Source organism: Oryctolagus cuniculus, chromosome 18, assembly GCF_051225735.1.
Source record: "Oryctolagus cuniculus isolate XC-2025 breed Fujian yellow rabbit chromosome 18, ASM5122573v1, whole genome shotgun sequence".
Classification (NCBI taxonomy): Eukaryota; Metazoa; Chordata; class Mammalia; order Lagomorpha; family Leporidae; genus Oryctolagus; species Oryctolagus cuniculus.
The window spans coordinates 65,946,576-65,962,894 of NC_142884.1; the positions used below are offsets into that span (position 1 = coordinate 65,946,576).

The window sequence follows — 16,319 nt, forward strand, 5'->3', positions numbered from 1 at the left end:
GTGTCCAAAGACTGTCCCTAGCATGTGGGAGACGGACCCCATGGGCCCGATGCCTGGGATGTGGCCCCAGGGGAGAGTAGACAAATTAAGTCCCCCGGGCTTGCCGCTCCGTCCACTGACTCGTGCTCCAGGGCCACCGTTCCTCGGCAACCCGTGGCTGGCAGCTGCCTGCACCCAGGCCCATTTGTCACTCTGTCACTGCCACCGCACTTGAAAGCAGATCCCCAGGGGTCGTGGACAAAGCACACTGAACAAAGAGTCACCTTTTTCTCTCCACCTGGAGAAGGAGAGGCAAGGATGGCTTACAGCGAGGACCAAGGACCTGTCCTTGGTGGAGACGGCATTTTGACAAGGTAGGAAGGGGGCAGGCAGGGTCCACAACTCTGGCTCATGGGCAGATCTGGTGCCTCCTGTGTGTGTGTGGCCCGCAAGCTCAGAATGGTTTTGTATATTTGTAGGTGGCTGGAAAAACTGAGAGAGAGGTGATATTTTGTGAAAAGTACATGAAGTTCAGGTTCCAATGTCCATTATATAAAGTCTGGTTGGAACACGGTTGCGCACACTACTTACCATCTGTGGCTGCTTTTGTGCTACGAAGGCAGGTCAAGTGGCTGCAGCAGAGACTCGCCAGGTGGAAACACTCCCTCTCTGGCCCATTTCAGGTGGATCCTGGCTGAGGGCATCAGGCTGGCCAGGACTGGCTGGAATGGAGACTTGCGTCCCTCTCGCTTGTGTTGTCCCTGTCACCGCATCTCTGCCTGTGAATGCCCAGTGCTTTCTTAACACCTGGTTCATGTAGAGGAAGATCTGATTAATGAATTCACACCAAGGTGTCGGTGACTTCATGTATTGTAGCCTGCTTCCCCCAAGAGGTCGGACTGAAGGAATGAATATTTGAGTGGGATGAGAGAGAGAGAGAAAGACAGAGGGATTTGTGATCACAAGCTTGGAAGCTTAGGTAGAAGGAGACCAAGGAGAAGTAAGTAAATAGATTTGGGGGTGGGGGATGAACCACGTGGGAATCAGTGGTTGGAGCTTCACCCTAGTGGCTCCCAGAACCTCTGAGGATGGATTGCAAAAGGTGCCACCTCTCCTGATGTGAATTCTTTTTTTTTTTAAAAAAAGATTTATTTATTTATTTGAAAGTCAGAGTTACATAGAGAAGGAGAGGCAGAGAGAGAGAGAGAGAGGGAGAGAGAGGTCTTTCATCTGCTGGTTCACTCCCCAATTGGTCTCAATGGCCAGAGCGCCAATCCGAAGCCAGGAGCTTCTTCCAGGTCTCCCATGCGGGTACAGGGGTCCAAGCACTTGGACCATCTTCTGCTTTCCCAGGCCGTAGCAGAGAGCTGGATTGGAAGTGGAGCGGCCGGGACTTGAATGGCACCTATATGGGATGCCGCTACTGCAGATGGCAGCCTCACCCACTACGCCAAAGAGCAGGCCCCCAACCGACGCTGGGCTGAGCACTCCGCCTGCATGATCTCTTTTAATTCTCAGCTGCAAAGTGGGCATCACATACTTCCCACCTCTAGGACTGTGGCAGGAGTACATATTGCAATGCATGCAAAGTGCTTAGCACAGTGACTTGTGCCAGTGAAAGCTTGATAAGTAATTGAAACAATTACGAGCAGCCAAGGCAGCCCTGGTCAGCGCTCCACCGGTTGCAGGTTCTGGGCATCTCCCTGCAGCTTCTGCGGGCTTTGCTGCTACCGACTCACACCTGCCACCTTCTTCAGGGCCCACGTGGACCGCTTCATGGGCAAGGCATCCGGAAGTGCACCCAGGGGGCGGGACTTCCTTCGCCTGACGATGCGCCTCGCTGGGCCTCCTGTTCCCTCCCTGGCTTCCCCTGGCGCTTTTTCCTCGGTGAGTCGCTTGCACGCAGGTCCTTGTCTCAAGTTCTGTCCCTGCCAGAGGCGGGCCTAAGGCGGGGTTGGCCACCTTCCTGTGGAAGGCCAGATAATGAATATCCTGGGCTTTGCAGGCCGTGCGGTCTTTGAACGACTGGACTCTGCCGTCGGAGCACGAGGGCAGCTATAGGCAGTACGCGAGCGAATGTGTGTGGCTGTGTTCCAGTGAAACTTTGTTTACGGGAAGGGGGGAGGGCCGCGATCCACAGCAGGCTGCGAGCTGGGTTCTCTGTTACAAATCCTCCTTTTGAAATGAGGAAAGGGAGGTACAGACAGCTGACGTCAAGTGCCGCAGATCACACGCTGGGAGTGCCAGGGCCTTCTTGCTGAGGTCCACTCGCCCGGAAGCAGGGACTTAGTGAGGGGCCAGGTGTCTCCCGGGGTGGAGGAGAGGCGTGCAGGCGCGAACGATCCGGGTGGCCTCCCTGCCCCACCTCCAGGAGGAAGGTAGCAGGTGTATGCCAGCTCTTCCTAGCGTTCTGGGCGATGCGCCCTCATTGGTTCATCCGCCTGCCTTCCACACTGGGAGGACTGAGTTGTCCTGGAATCCTTTATGAGCCCAATGTGTCAGAAGGATTTTAAAAATAGCACCGGGCCCTTTGACAAGTCGAGTGCTAATTACCCGGATGCTCCAGCAATCTGGCTGATGTGTCGCCCCGTGGCTGCAAGTCCCCTGGTACCCAGCTTTGTACCATCGAGTCTGTGTTGAGAAGGGTGGGGGGACTTGTGCTGCCAGGACGCCTGGAGTTCTGCAGCTCAGGCCTGAGAGCCACCTCGTTCCAGGGCTCCACCCTCGATGTGACTAACGGGGGTGTGCAGAACCTTACCTTCTGCACATGTTAGGGTGTGGGTTGGGAGCAAGAGGAGCCCAGACACCCCATGCCCATTGCCTTGTCAACCCAGGAAGCTTTCTGACCAGCTCTGTGTGTGTGTGTATGAGCACACACATGCAAACTTTCTCTTTGCAAAAATCATCAGTATTCATTGTTGCAAATGCTACTCAACAAAAAGAAGAAAAGCCATCCAGAAGTCCACCCCTTGAGTTATTGCCATTTTCACTTATTTCCAGTCTTTTCCCTCTGCATATATTTGCATATTAGTTTATTATGCAAATAGAGTACTACTGGGCATGTTGCTCAGTTTAAGTGATGTGTTTTGCCCATCTTTCCATGTCATCGTACCCTACAGCGTCTGTCTTCAAAGGCCAAGCAAGATACATTCTTTGTGTTCATGTTATGATTTCTTTATTTGTGAATCCCCTATTATGAATGTACTATTTCTGGCCATTTTGATGTGGTGAACGAAGCAGCTAAATATTTGCTCAAGTCTTTATTGATCCTGTTAAATTTTTTTTGTTGTTGTGGAATCACTGGAGCTTGGAGTAAACTTTGGGAAGGTTGGAATTTTATTGATCTGTTCTAAGTTATGTACTTCTTGGCAGGAGACACAATAAGGGGCAAGTGAGGACACATGGCTGGATTTGAATCTCAGCCTGATCTGGAAAATGTTTGGAACCCTGAGCATATTACCTCGCACTGGTTTCTCCATCTGCAGTGTGGGAACAATTGTACCTCACTTTGTTGTGTCGCTGTGGTAATAATCTGACTCCAACTCGGTCTCCTGCTCTTGTCCTTGCTCCTGTTCCCCCAGTCTTGCTGATGGGACCCACCCCTTGGCTGTCTACCACAGGGCCTTTGTACCTGCTGTTTCTTCGGTATGATAATCCTTCCTGTAGATGTCCACACGGCTCATCTCCTTCCGTCAGATCTTGGGTCAGATGCGCTCCTGTCTGACCCTCCCCTCTCTGTCATTCTCTTTCTATGGAGTTTTTATTGTTCTTAGATCAGTGATGACTCCCTAATGTATTACATACCCATTTGCTTTCACCTATCTTCCCCACCCCCACAGAATATAAATTCCTCGAGAGCAAGGAGTTTGTTTCGCTCACGGCCGTGACCCCAGTGTCTGAATCACATCGTCGACTGCACAGGAAGTGCTGCTGAGGCACTGAGTGCACTGCCGAGCCAGGCCAGTGTGCAGTTAGCAGCTTTTCACCTCCCAGAGGGCTGGATGAATGACCGGGAAGCTGAAATAGACGTCCGGGTGGGCCTAAGTAGCAGGGACCCGCTGAGGAGGGGGAGTGGGAGGGGGGGATGTCCAGTTTGGTGGCGTCTCCAGCCTGAGTTGAACAAGCCCTGGGGAGCTGTGGCCACAGCTCCTCCTCCTTCACCCCATTCTCCCTGGGGCACTGCCCATCCTGCTCCAACACAGGGCCTCCTCTCAACCCATTCTCAGCTCGTCTCTTCCTGGGCTGTCTGATGCTGGCAGCCAGGCAGCAGAGGCCCTTGTGGGACTAGAGAGTGCTCCTCCTTCTCCCCACGATCCCTGGATTCTTCCTGTGCTGCCCATCTCTCCTCCTTCCACCCTCACTCTCTAGCATCCGTCCCCGAGCTCCTGGTGCCCAAATGCTCTCCCCTCTTCTGGGTGCTCACATGTGCTCCTCCCCAGCAGCCAGCACCTTTCCTCCTTCCTCTCCCCTCCCTGTCCTTGCCATGGCCACCTCCTCCTCTTTGAGACTCAGCTTAGGTCTCACCTGGAAAACAGCCACGGTGGCCCTGGCCTGGCAGGAGTTCTTCAGCTCTCATCCTTTTCATCACATGGGATGGTCATTCTCTGTTCTCTTGTCAGATTCCCCCACTGCCCGGATGAGCACAGGGACTCAACCTCGCTCATTTATCCACGATGCTCTTCAATGTCTAGTGAATGAATCATTGATGACGAAGTGGGACTCTTACGTGGCAGCAGAGGGATGCCTATTCACCATTGCATGGTGAACTGGTGCCAAGGATTGGGGACCTACAGTAGGCGCTGTCCAAGGTTCCAAGGTTTCTGGATAAAGCATCGCTTGCCTGGGGCAGCGCTATCCTTGCTCGGTGGCCAGGCCCTGTCAGATTCAAATGCTTCCTCTAAACGAGAACATTTTAATCGGGCCGTAGCTGCCATGGTAACTGCCTGAATTTTGGAGCTTGGAGACTTGTGACAGTCCAGAGACCAGGCAACTCTTCAGAGGTTCTTTTAGATCAGGAATCTCACCGGGAAGCACTGACTTGGTTTAAATGCCCCGTGATACTAATATTCACTGCTCCCCTCTCTCAGGGAGGGGCTCAATAGGACTTTGGTCCTGTTTATAGTGTTCCGAGCCTTCCCCCGGGGCCTCAGGTGGTTTGGACTTCAGGCGAGGCAGGCTGAGGTTTTCTCTGGTATACCAAGCTGATAGTACTGGAGAAGAGGTATGGTAAAGCAGGAAGAGGAAGGCCACTCTGATTTTTTTAAAAGGATTTATTTATTTATTTGAAAGAGTTACACAGAGAGAAGGGAAGGAGAGAAGGAGAGAAGGAGAGAGAGAGAGAGAGAGAGAGAGAGAGAGAGAGATCTTCCATCCGCTGGTTCACTCAATTGGCCACAACAGCTGGAGCTGTGCCCATCCAAAGCCAGGAGCCAGAGGCTTCTTCTGGGTCTCCCATGTGGGTGCAGGGGCCCAAGGACTTGGGCCATCTTCTACTGCTTTCCCAGACCATAGCAGAGAGCTGGATCAGAAGTGGAGCTGCTGGGTCTAGAACCGGCGCTTCAGGCCAGGGCCTTAACCCGCTGCACCACAACACCAGCCCCAAGGTCACTCTGATTTTTAATATTCTGTTCCAGTCGCTCTTCCAAGTAACCAACCAGGCTTACCCTCAGGAGCTTCACTGAGTGCTAGCACAGTTTTTGAAGCACTCGTGCCATTTCCCCTGTGGCATTTTTTTCCTTCCTGTTCAGACTGTCCGGCAGTGGACATCATGTCCTACTGTAGATGTGCACATGCATACACGTGGGCTCATCCTGTGAGGCCCACACTGTTGGGATGGTGGGGTGACAGTGTTCTTCAACAAGAAGTATTGGAGACAGTTTCAGACAATCAGACACAAGCTCTTAAAGGGCAGGCAAAGCAGCATAGCTAGGTCAGGGCAGCAACACTGATTCTGTAGGATAAAGCAATACTGGTGCCTCTATGCTTCTCCAAACAGCTTGGAGGTCAGGTAGCCTTCCAGATGGTCTTAGGGGTCTGGGCCACACCCGGGAGGTGTTTACCTAGTTGACAATTACAAGGCCCCTCAACAGGAAGTGGGGATGGGGGAAATGTGTCTGGGGCCCCTGCTGCTTGCCAGCAGTCAGGTTGTATGTGTGTGTGTAGGGGGCGTGTCTCAGTGTGCTGAGCCCTCAACCAGGGTTTTTCCCCAGGGGCATGGTGTGCCATGCTCTCTTGACCTGCATATGCTAGACAGGCGGTCTTCCAGCCAGGCATAGGATCACCTACACATAAAGCTCTTCCTGGTTGTGTACCCTAAAAGAAGACCACGTCTGGGTTAGGGCAGGAGGATGTGGTGAAAATCCTCAGGTCAGTTTGCAGCATCTCAGAGTCACAGGAACTCCTGTCCTGTTTCCTGGGTAGAACTCCAGAGCATGAAAGGGCGGCTTGGTAAATTCAGCCTGGGCAGAAGGTGTGGGGCAGTGGAACACTGGCAGTGCTCTGCATGGGACATCACAGCAAGCCAGGAAGTTGATGGAAGTGGGCAGTTCTGCAGCCAGGATGAGCCAGGACTTGGCAGCCTCTGCAAAACCGACAGTGGTGTGTGGGGTGGAGGGGTGGGAAGAGAGAATGAATCCACAGAGGCTTGAGAAGATGGAACAGCAAGAATCCCTTCCCTCCGTCTCCACACTGCTGGATGCTCCCGGGACTTAGACACAAGTATGTGGGAAAACGGGGTTGAGCGTTTTCATTTTGGCCACAATTTGGCTTCTGTCATCTGGTGTCATGAGAGACCAGAATAGAGATTAAGGAGCATTAAGGAAAAATAAAGTCATATTTCTTTCAGCCATGATTCTTGGGTGCAGGGTTTGTTCCCACAACAATAAACTGCTTTGGGGTTCTCAGAAAGAAGCCTGTTTGGGTGTCTCTGGCTGATACCAGTGGTTTGTCCGCCAGGTTGCTGCTCAGTCCTCTGGAGGAGCTTTCAAAAGCGCATGTGCTTGGGCCCCGCTTGGCACTTGGAGAATCTGGGCAGAGCTGGTCTGTGCTTTCCATCAGAAAGACCAGTGTAACCCTGTACATCTAACAAATTCCAGTGAGGAAACTCAGATCTCCGTGATGTTTACTGAACAAAAGAATTTATTTCCCGTACATTTCTGGTGCATTCTGTAAGTTTATGTCAATTGATTTTCCTCTGGCTATAAAGAGGACGTCATGAAGTTATGGGTGAGGGCGGCAGGTGGCTGGTGTGGTGGTGAGGACGCCCACAGCCTGTGTCAGAGCCCTTGGTTTCCATTCCCAGCTCACACCTACCCCCACCCTGCAGGCTCTGGGCAGGGGTGAATCAGTGGATGCAAGCACTCTCTCTCTCTCCTCCTCTCTCTCTCTCTGCCTCTCAAAACAGAAAGAGAAAAGACCTGGTCAGTGGGAATCTTAGCTGAATTTACTGTGTGCTCCTGAGAGGATTTCTTCTTTTTTCCCAGTTTCTTTTCATCAGTGACACGAGTACTCAGGACTCCTCGGAGATCTCAGAAGAGACACACAGCAATGCTGCTCAGGTGAAGTGTCCGGGTTATCGCTTTTTAAATTTAATTTAATGCAGTTTTTTTTAAAAAAGATTTATTTGAAAGAGTTACAGAGAGAGGTAGAGACAGAGACAGAGACAGAGACAGAGAGGTCTTCCATCCAATCGTTCACTCCCCAGATGGCCGCAACGGCCGGAGCTGAGCCGATCTGAAGCCAGGAGCCAGGTGCTTCTTCTGGGTCTCCCACACAGGTGCAGGACCCAAGGACTTCATCTTCTACTGCTATCCCAGGCCATAGCAGAGAGCTGGCTTGGAAGTGCAGCAGGTGGGACTAGAACTAGCGCCCATATGGAATGCTGGCGCTTCAGGCCAGGGCTTTAACCCGCTGCGCCACAGCGCCAGCCCCTGTGGTTATTGTTTAACAGAGAGCGTGTTCGTTGCCATTTAGAAATGCATCCTTTAAGTTTGTGCTATATTTTATATGTGAATCCGTTAAAAATCAATGATAATAATCCTATTTTTTAAAAAGTTTTCTATAGGAGAAGGGAAAGGATGGGTGGAGGAGACGGAAATTGGACTTTATAGAGGGCACATTTCTGTGCTTTTTCAGAACACTGCCGGTGTTGTCCCTGATCACCAAGCAGTTCACTCAAAAATGAAAATAACCATTGCTGAACTCTGAAAGAAGCATGAAACAGTGACCCTAATTGTGTTCCGTTTAGCTGGAGGGACTTTTAAAGCACAGTTTAATTGTAGTGGGTGGGGCAGTGCTGTGGCGGAGCAGGTAAAGCTGCTGCCTGCAGTGCGGACATCCCATGTGGTCGCCATGAGTCCTGGCTGCTCCATTTCTGATCCAACTCTCTGCTATGGCCTGGGAAAGCGGTAGAGGATGACCTAAGTCCTTGGGCCCCTGCACCCATGTTTGAGACCCAGAGGAGGCTCCTGGCTCCTGGCTCTAGTTTGGCCCAGCTCCAGCTGTTGTGGCCATCTAGGGGGTGAACCAGCAGATGGAAGACCTCTCTCTCTGCCTCTGCTTTTCTTTTTTTAAAAAGATTCATTTATTTATTTGAAAGTCAGAGTTACGCAGAGAGAGGAGAGGCAGAGAGAGAGAGAGAGAGAGAGAGAGAGATCTTCGATCCGATGGTTCACTCCCCAGTTGGCTACAACGGCCGGAGCTGGGCCAGTCTGAAGCCAGGAGCCAGAAGCTTCTTCCAGGTCTCCCACGTGGGTGCAGGGGCCCAAGGACTTAGGCCATCCTCTACTGCTTTCTCAGGCCACAGCAGAGAGCTGGATTGGAAGTGGAACTGCTGGGTCTCGAACTGGTGTCCATATGGGATGCTGGCAGTTTAGGCTAGGGCGTTAACCCGCTGCACCACAGTGCCAGCCCCAATAAATAAATCTTAAAAGATTAATTGTAGTGGGACAGATTCCTTTGGGGAGGGTGAATTTTTAAAAAAAAATTAAAAAATCTTATTTTAATTATTGGGAGTGGGAGGCAGTGAGTGGGAGAGTGTAAAAAAATTGAGAATATGTCTTTAGTCTCCAAATGCCCCAACAGCTGGGGCTGTGCCAGACTGAAGCCAGCAGTCTGGAGCCCTATCTGGGTCTCTCACGTGGGTGTCAGGGACCCAGTAGCTGCTGCTTCCCAAGATGTGCATTAACAGGAACCTGGAATTAGAAGCGGAGCCAGGACTTGATCCCAAGCTCTCTGATTTGGGATGGAGGCATCCCAAGTTGTGTCTTTAGTTGTGTCTTTTTTTTTTTTTAAAGATTTGTTTATTTATTTGAAAGGCAGAGTTACAGAGAGAGGTAGAGACAGAGAGGGATCTTCCATCTACTGGGTCACTCCCCAAGTGGCGTCAAGGCCAGAGCTAGGCTGGGCTGAAGCTAGGAGCCAGGAGCTTCTTCCAGGTCTCCCACATGGGTGGCAGGGGTTCAAGCACTTGGGCCGTCTTCTGCTGCTTTTCCCAGGCCATTATCAAGGAGCTGGATCAGAAGTGGAGCAGCCGGGACACAAACCAGCACCCTTATGAGATGCTGGTGTTGCAGGCAGTGGCTTTACTTACTGTACCAAAACACTGCCACCCCAAAAATTGTGTCTTAGCTACTGTGCCACATAGCTGCCCATATAGTAGGATATGTTCTGTGGACAAAAACTAAAAAAAATTTTCCAGGAAAAAAATCATTTAAAATAATAATAATATTATTTCATGCATACACACAAACACATTAAAATTAGGCAATAAATAATGTTAGTAGACACCAGGATTTTCAGTATAAGAGAGAGAGATGTAAAAATAAAAGGGCTAAAGAAAACATTTTGTACTTTAAATTTTAATTGGAAATATCTACTTGAACTTGTGATCTGTCTTCTTTTAACTTTCACACCTTCCCCCGACCCTCGACATGATTTGGTATTTCCTATATCTCTATACCTCAGAGGGCTTGAAAACAATGACTAGGTATGACCATCCATAGCAATAAGACTACTATTCAGTTTGTAGTCTGCAAATACCATTTCCCACAAAAGAAGTACATGCCAGCATAATTCATTGTGTGGACCTTGTTTTGATTCTTATTTTGGACTTCACAACTATCAAGAAACATTTATGAAATGATGGGGTAATTTGAAGCCTAATGAAATGAAGGAGTTAGGATAATTGCATTTTGGCTACATTTTTAAAAAGATACCTTAGATTTTTTAAGGTATTGGAAGTATTCACGGATTACAAATCTTGAATGTACTTCAAAATAATCCAGTAGGAGTTGAGAAGCACTGGGCAAGGGCACAGAAGAAAAAAGATGGGGGTGTGTGTTGTTGGTTGTTAAATTGGATAATTGTGACGTGGAGGTTCTCTGTACTTTAGTGTATGGTTTTTTTTTTTTTTTAGATTATTTATTTATTTATTTATTTGAAAGAGAGGTAGAGACAGAGAGGGATGTCTTCCATCCACTGGTTTATTCCCTAAATGGCCACAACAGCCAGAGCCAGGAGCTTCTTCTGGATCTCCCACATATGTACAGGGGCCCAGTATTTGGGCCATCTTTTGTTGCTTTCCCAGGTGGATTAGCAGGGAGCTGGATCAGAAGTGGAGCAGCCAGGACTGGAACTGGCGCTGATACGGGAGCCGGTGCTGCAGGCCTGGGCTTTAACCTGCTGCACCACAGCAACACCCCCCTTTAGTTTATGTTTGGAAATTTCCATCAAAAATCTCTTTAGTAGGAAGAAGAAAAAGAAGAGGACAAGAAACAGAAGGTGGGGGTGGGGAGTAGTGTTCCATAAATTTCCCAGGTTGAAAGAATTTCAAGTTGTACACAGAGAAAGGAGCCCAGGCAAGTCCAAGGGGCACAGGCACTTCCCTCTGCCCCAGAGGTCGCCGTGCCCAGTGGGCAAGGAAACAATGACTGGTGACCTGGGCAGTGATTTGGAAAACTTGGCAGTGAATTGAATAATCTGTCAGAGGCATCTGGCCGTGCTGGTGTAGCAGAACGGCAGCTGTGAGCCTGGCGCAAGGGAACAAGGCCGGGGAACCAGCCATAGGCTCTGACCCTCTTCTGTACAGCCATGGCTTTTAAAGGGAGTACAGCCCAGGTTTCATGGTCGGTCGGTCCTGCTCAGAAGGCTCAGCTGGTAGCAGCTGAGTCAGGCTCTGGAGGCCCTTGTGTCATGTTCAGTTTGAAATATTTTATAACACTAAAAATTCAAAATTAACATTGAAAATCGGAGCAGAGTTAAACTTTGCTGTTTAGAGATGCATGATGAGGTGGTGATTTTAAAGAAAGTCAAGGTCATGACACCTTGACAGTGAGGAGAGTGGTCATCTTTAGGTGGGAGGTGATGGCTGGCATCAGACTGGGCTTCTGAGTGCTAACACGAGTGGTGGATCTGTCACTTAAGGTTCCCACCTGCTGTCACTTAAGAAGTCTGCTTTGAAGAGGAGTGTGGGATTTATTCTAAAGTTCACTAAGCTGCAAATTTAAGTTCCATTGCACATCTTTATAAATGTGCTGCATTTCACAATATACATGTAAATACAATATGCTTTACTTGTGGAAAATTAGGAAACTAGAAACAAGTACAAAATAGTACAAAGTGCAGAATAGAAAACAGTCCCCCGTGATTGTCCCACCTGAAAGCAACCACTGTTGAGTTTAGGAAGGAGTTGAACTTGATGGTTAGGAAGATAGACTCTGGAGTTCAACAGACCCAGTCAAGATTCAGATCCTGGCATCATGGAAAAGTGGGTAAGTTGTTACAGCCTGCATCTCCAAGGTAGGCATATAGTAACAGTACTTGTATTAAAGGGTTGTCATAGGGATAAGACAAACACCCAGACTGTAATAAATTTTTAATCAGCATTGCCATTTTTAGCTCATTCCAATCTTTTAAAAACCACATATGTATAAATATATGTTCTATCTAATTATGTATTGTATATGTATATATAATCTATTTTTATGAAATCTTGACTATGGTTGTTACCACTTATGACTTAAAACCAATTATCCCTTATTGAACTTCTCTGGCACAGTTCTGTACAACGAAGCCTGAATAACCTGGGACAACATCCAAGACTGTCTGTACCCTACATGACTCTCGTTCTCCACAGATTTGTTATCTGCTTGTGGCTTTGCATTGTTTGATGTCCTTTCCCCTTCCTGCTGAGTGAAAATATTTTTAAAACCTCTTTATTCAGTTATGATTGACATACAACAGCTGCACATATTGGGTGTATGCAGCTTGATGAGTTTGGAGAGAAGTATGTTTCAGTGAAACCATCACCACAATCCATGCCAAAAAACCTAACCATCACCTCCCAAAGTTCCTCCAGCACTATTTTATTATTATTATTATTAAAGATATTTTTTATTTATTTGAAAGGCAGAGTTACAGAGAGGCAGAGGCAGAGGCAGAGGCAGAGGCAGAGAGAGAGAGAGAGAGAGAGAGAGAGAGAGAGAGATATTCCAGCCACTGGTTCACTCCCCGAAAGTCTGCAACAGCCAGAGCTGAGGCGATCTGAAGCCAGGAGTCAGGAGCTTCTTCCTGGTTGCCCACAAGCGTGCAGGGGCCCAAAGACTTGGACTGTCTTCTACTGCTTTCCCAGGTCATAGCAGAGAGCTGGATTGGAAGTGGAGTGGCCAGGACTAAAACTGGTACCCATATGGGATGCCGGCACTGCAGGTGGCGGCTTTACCCGCTATGCCACAGTGTTGGCCCCTCTGCTTCAGCTTCTAACCTTGCAGTGGGAATAGGCAGCATTTGTCTTCCTGCACTGGACTTACTGCCCTTAGCATAAGGTCCTTTAGTCTCATCCATATGGTTGCAAGTGACAGAAGTCCATTATTTTAAATGGCTGAATGATATTCTATCATGTATATAAGCCACAGTTTCTTTATCTATTCATCCATCCATTACCTAGGTTGATTCCACATCTTGGCTGTTGAGATTAGCACTGCCACAAACATGTGACTGCAAATGTCTCTTTGACATATTGATTTCATTTCCATAGGAAATAAACCCAGTAGTGTGATTGCTGATCACATGGTGGTTCTGTTTCTAGTTTTTTTTTTTTTTTTCCAGGAACTGCCATACTGTTTTCCATGATAGCTGTATCAGTTTACATTCCCACCAAGAGTATGAGAGGTTACCTGTCTGTGCATCTTCCCCCGTATTCTGTATTCGTTACTTTTTAATCCTTTTTATAACAGCTGTTTTGACTGGGGTATGATGATACCCCCTTGTGGTTTGTATTTGCATTTCTCTGATGATGAGTCATGTTGAACATTTAAAAAGCAGGGTCTGGCGCCATGGTTCACTTGGTTAATCCTCTGCCTGCTGCGCCAGCATCCCATATGGGCACTGGGTTCTAGTCCTGGTTGCTCCTCTTCCAGTCCAGCTCTCTGCTGTGGCCCGGGAGGGCAGTGGAGGATGGCCCAAGTGCTTGGGCACCTGCACCCACATGGGAGACCAGGAGGAAGCACCTGGCTCCTGGCTTCAGATCGACGCAGCACTGGCCATGGTGGCTATTTGGGGGGTGAACCAACGAAGACCTGTCTCTCTCTCTCTCTCTCTCACTTTCTATAACTCTACCTGTCAAATAATTTAAAAAAAACATATTTATTGGCCACTTGTGTATCCTATTCTGAAAAATATCTATTCAGGCCACTAATCCATTTTGAAATTGGACTGGCTTTCTGCTATTGGGTTGTTTGAATACCTTATATAACCATATTCTGGAAATTCCTCCCTTGTCAGATGAATGGTTTGTAACTATTTTCTCCCATTCTGTAGGTTGTCTCTTCACTCTGTTGATTGTTTGCTGTGTAGAGCTTTTTTTTTTTTTTTTTTTGGTTTGATGTAATTCGATTTGCCAATTTTTGCTTTTGTTGCCTGTGCTTTTGAGAGATTATATAAAAAAAAAAAATCTTTGCCTAGATCCGTGGCTTAATGTGTTTATCTCTGTGTGTGGGGGGGGGGTTTAGTGGGTTCATAATTTCAGGTCGTATGTGTAAGTCTTAGATCCATCTTGAATTGTTTCTTTTTATATGGTTAGAGACAGAGGTCAGTTTCTTTCTTCATAATATAGAAAGACAGTTTTCCTAGCACCATTTATTGAAAAGACTTGGCTTTTTCTGGTACATGTTCTTACTGCCATTGTTGAAAATTCATTGATGATGTGTACACAGATTTGTTTCTGGATTTTCTATTCTGTTTCATTGGTCTGTGTGTCTGTTGTTATGCCACTACCATGCTGTTTTGGTTATTGTAGCCTTGTAATATCTTTTCAAACCAGGAAGTGTGATACCTCCATTCCCCCCACCCCAAATTTCTGTGGCTGTTTAGTATCTTTTGTGGTTTTATATGAAGTTTAGGATTTTTTTTTATATTTCTGTAAACACTGTGACTGGGATTTTGATAGTAATTGCTTGAGTCTGTGTGTTGCTTTGGGTATTCTGGACATTTTAACAATATTAATTCTTATAATCCATGAATATTGGATCTGTTTCCATTTATTTTTGTGTGCTTTAATTTATTTCAGCAGTATTTTATAGTTTTCTGTGTACAAACCTCTTACCTCCTTAGTTAAGCTTATTTGCAAGTATTTTATACTTTCTGAAGCTATTGTAAATTGAATTCTTTTCTTTTTAAAAAAGATTTATTTATTTGAAAGGCAAAGTAACAGGGAGTGGGAAACACACACACACACACACACACACACAGGGAAATACATTCCATCTGCTTGTTCACTCCCCAAATTACTGCAACAGCTGGGTCTGGGCTAGTTTAAATCGAGGAGCCAAGGACTCCATCCATGTCACCCAAGTGAATGGTGGGAACCCAGGTATTTAGGTCAATCGCTGCTTCCTTGCCAGGTACATTAGCAGGAGGCTGGATCAGTAGTGGAGGAGCCAGGACTCCAGCTGGCACTCTCACATGGAGCGTGGGCATCCCAGGCAGTGGCTCAGTCCCCTGTGCCACAACGCTTACTCCTGGATTTGTTTTCTTAATTTCTTTTTTTGGAGAATCCATTGTTAGTACCTAAAAACATAACTGATTTTTGTATATTGATTTTTTTCTTTTTTTCTTTTTTTTGACAGGCAGAGTGGACAGTGAGAGAGAGAGAGACAGAGAGAAAGGTCTTCCTTTTGCCGTTGGTTCACCCTCCAATGGCCGCCGCGGCTGGCACACCGCGCTGATCCGAAGCCAGGAGCCAGGTGCTTCTTCTGGTCTCCCATGGGGTGCAGGGCCCAAGCACCTGGGCCATCCTCCACTGCACTCCCTGGCCACAGCAGAGAGCTGGCCTGGAAGAGGGGCAACTGGGACAGAATCCGGCGCCCTGACTGGGACTAGAACCCGGTGTGCCGGCGCCGCAGGTGGAGGATCAGCCTAGTGAGCCATGGCACCGGCCTATATTGATTTTGTCTTCTGCAACTTTACTGTTTATTTTTCTAACAATGTTTTTGTGGAATATTTAGGATTTCATACTTGTCAAATCACATAATCTGAAAACAGAGATAAGTTTACTTCTTACTTCTGACTTTGGTATCTTATTTCTTTTTGATGCCTAAGTTGTTCTGTATGAGTTGTTCAGTACCATGTTGAACCTAACTGGAAAGGTGGGCATCCTTGCTCTGTTCCAGACTTTAGAGGCAAAGCTTCCAGTCTTTTACTATTGAGTAGGATTTTCATAGATGGACTTCATTGTGTCATGATAATTCCATTCTATATCTAATTTGTTGAGTATTTTTCTTTATCATGAAAAGGAATTGATGGTATTCATAAACTTTTCCCATATCTGTTGCGATGGCCACATGGTTCGGTTTGGATGTTAGTTTGCATGTTCCCCAAAGGCCCATGTGTTAGAGGCTTGGCCCTTAAAGTCTTAATGGTTAATGGATTAAAGTTATTAGTTGATGGATTAAGTAGAGGCTTGATACAATTACAGTGTCATGGAGATAGGCTTACTTGGGGATCAGTAGGTCATTGGGTGCCTATCCTAGGCGGGAAGTTCTTGCAAGAACATTGGTTATTAAAGCTGCCCAGGCTCTCTCTCTCTGATTTATGGCTAATTTTGTGATCCTTGTTTCACATGCATTCTGTCATTTACTGCCCTAATCAGATACCAGACCAATGGGACCATGTGCTGTCGGACTATGAACCTCCAAAACTGTGAGCTGAAATAAACCTTCTTGTCTTCATAAGTAGCCTGTACCAGGAATTTAGTTGTAGTGATGGAAACCTAATACACCAGGTAGTTTTCATCCTTCATTGTGTTAATGTGTTACATCACATTGATTGGTTTATATGTGTTGAAT

The 16,319-nt window shown here is 47.4% G+C and overlaps 1 long non-coding RNA gene across 9 annotated transcripts in view; it reads left to right on the forward strand.

Moving 5' to 3' along the window:
* Window positions 1-1,210: 1,210 nt before the first annotated feature.
* The window catches only part of LOC149121008 (uncharacterized), a 50,582-nt gene continuing 35,473 nt past the window's right edge, over window positions 1,211-16,319 (forward strand). For 2 of the 9 annotated variants that reach the window (XR_016225216.1, XR_016225215.1), the window contains exons 1-2: window positions 1,235-1,866; window positions 7,461-7,535. This is a non-coding gene — a long non-coding RNA (uncharacterized LOC149121008). Of the gene's footprint in view, window positions 1,867-6,933; window positions 7,146-7,460; window positions 7,536-16,319 lie in introns of all 9 variants that reach the window. The other 7 variants (XR_016225218.1, XR_016225213.1, XR_016225212.1 and 4 more) reach the window with 7 other exon arrangements.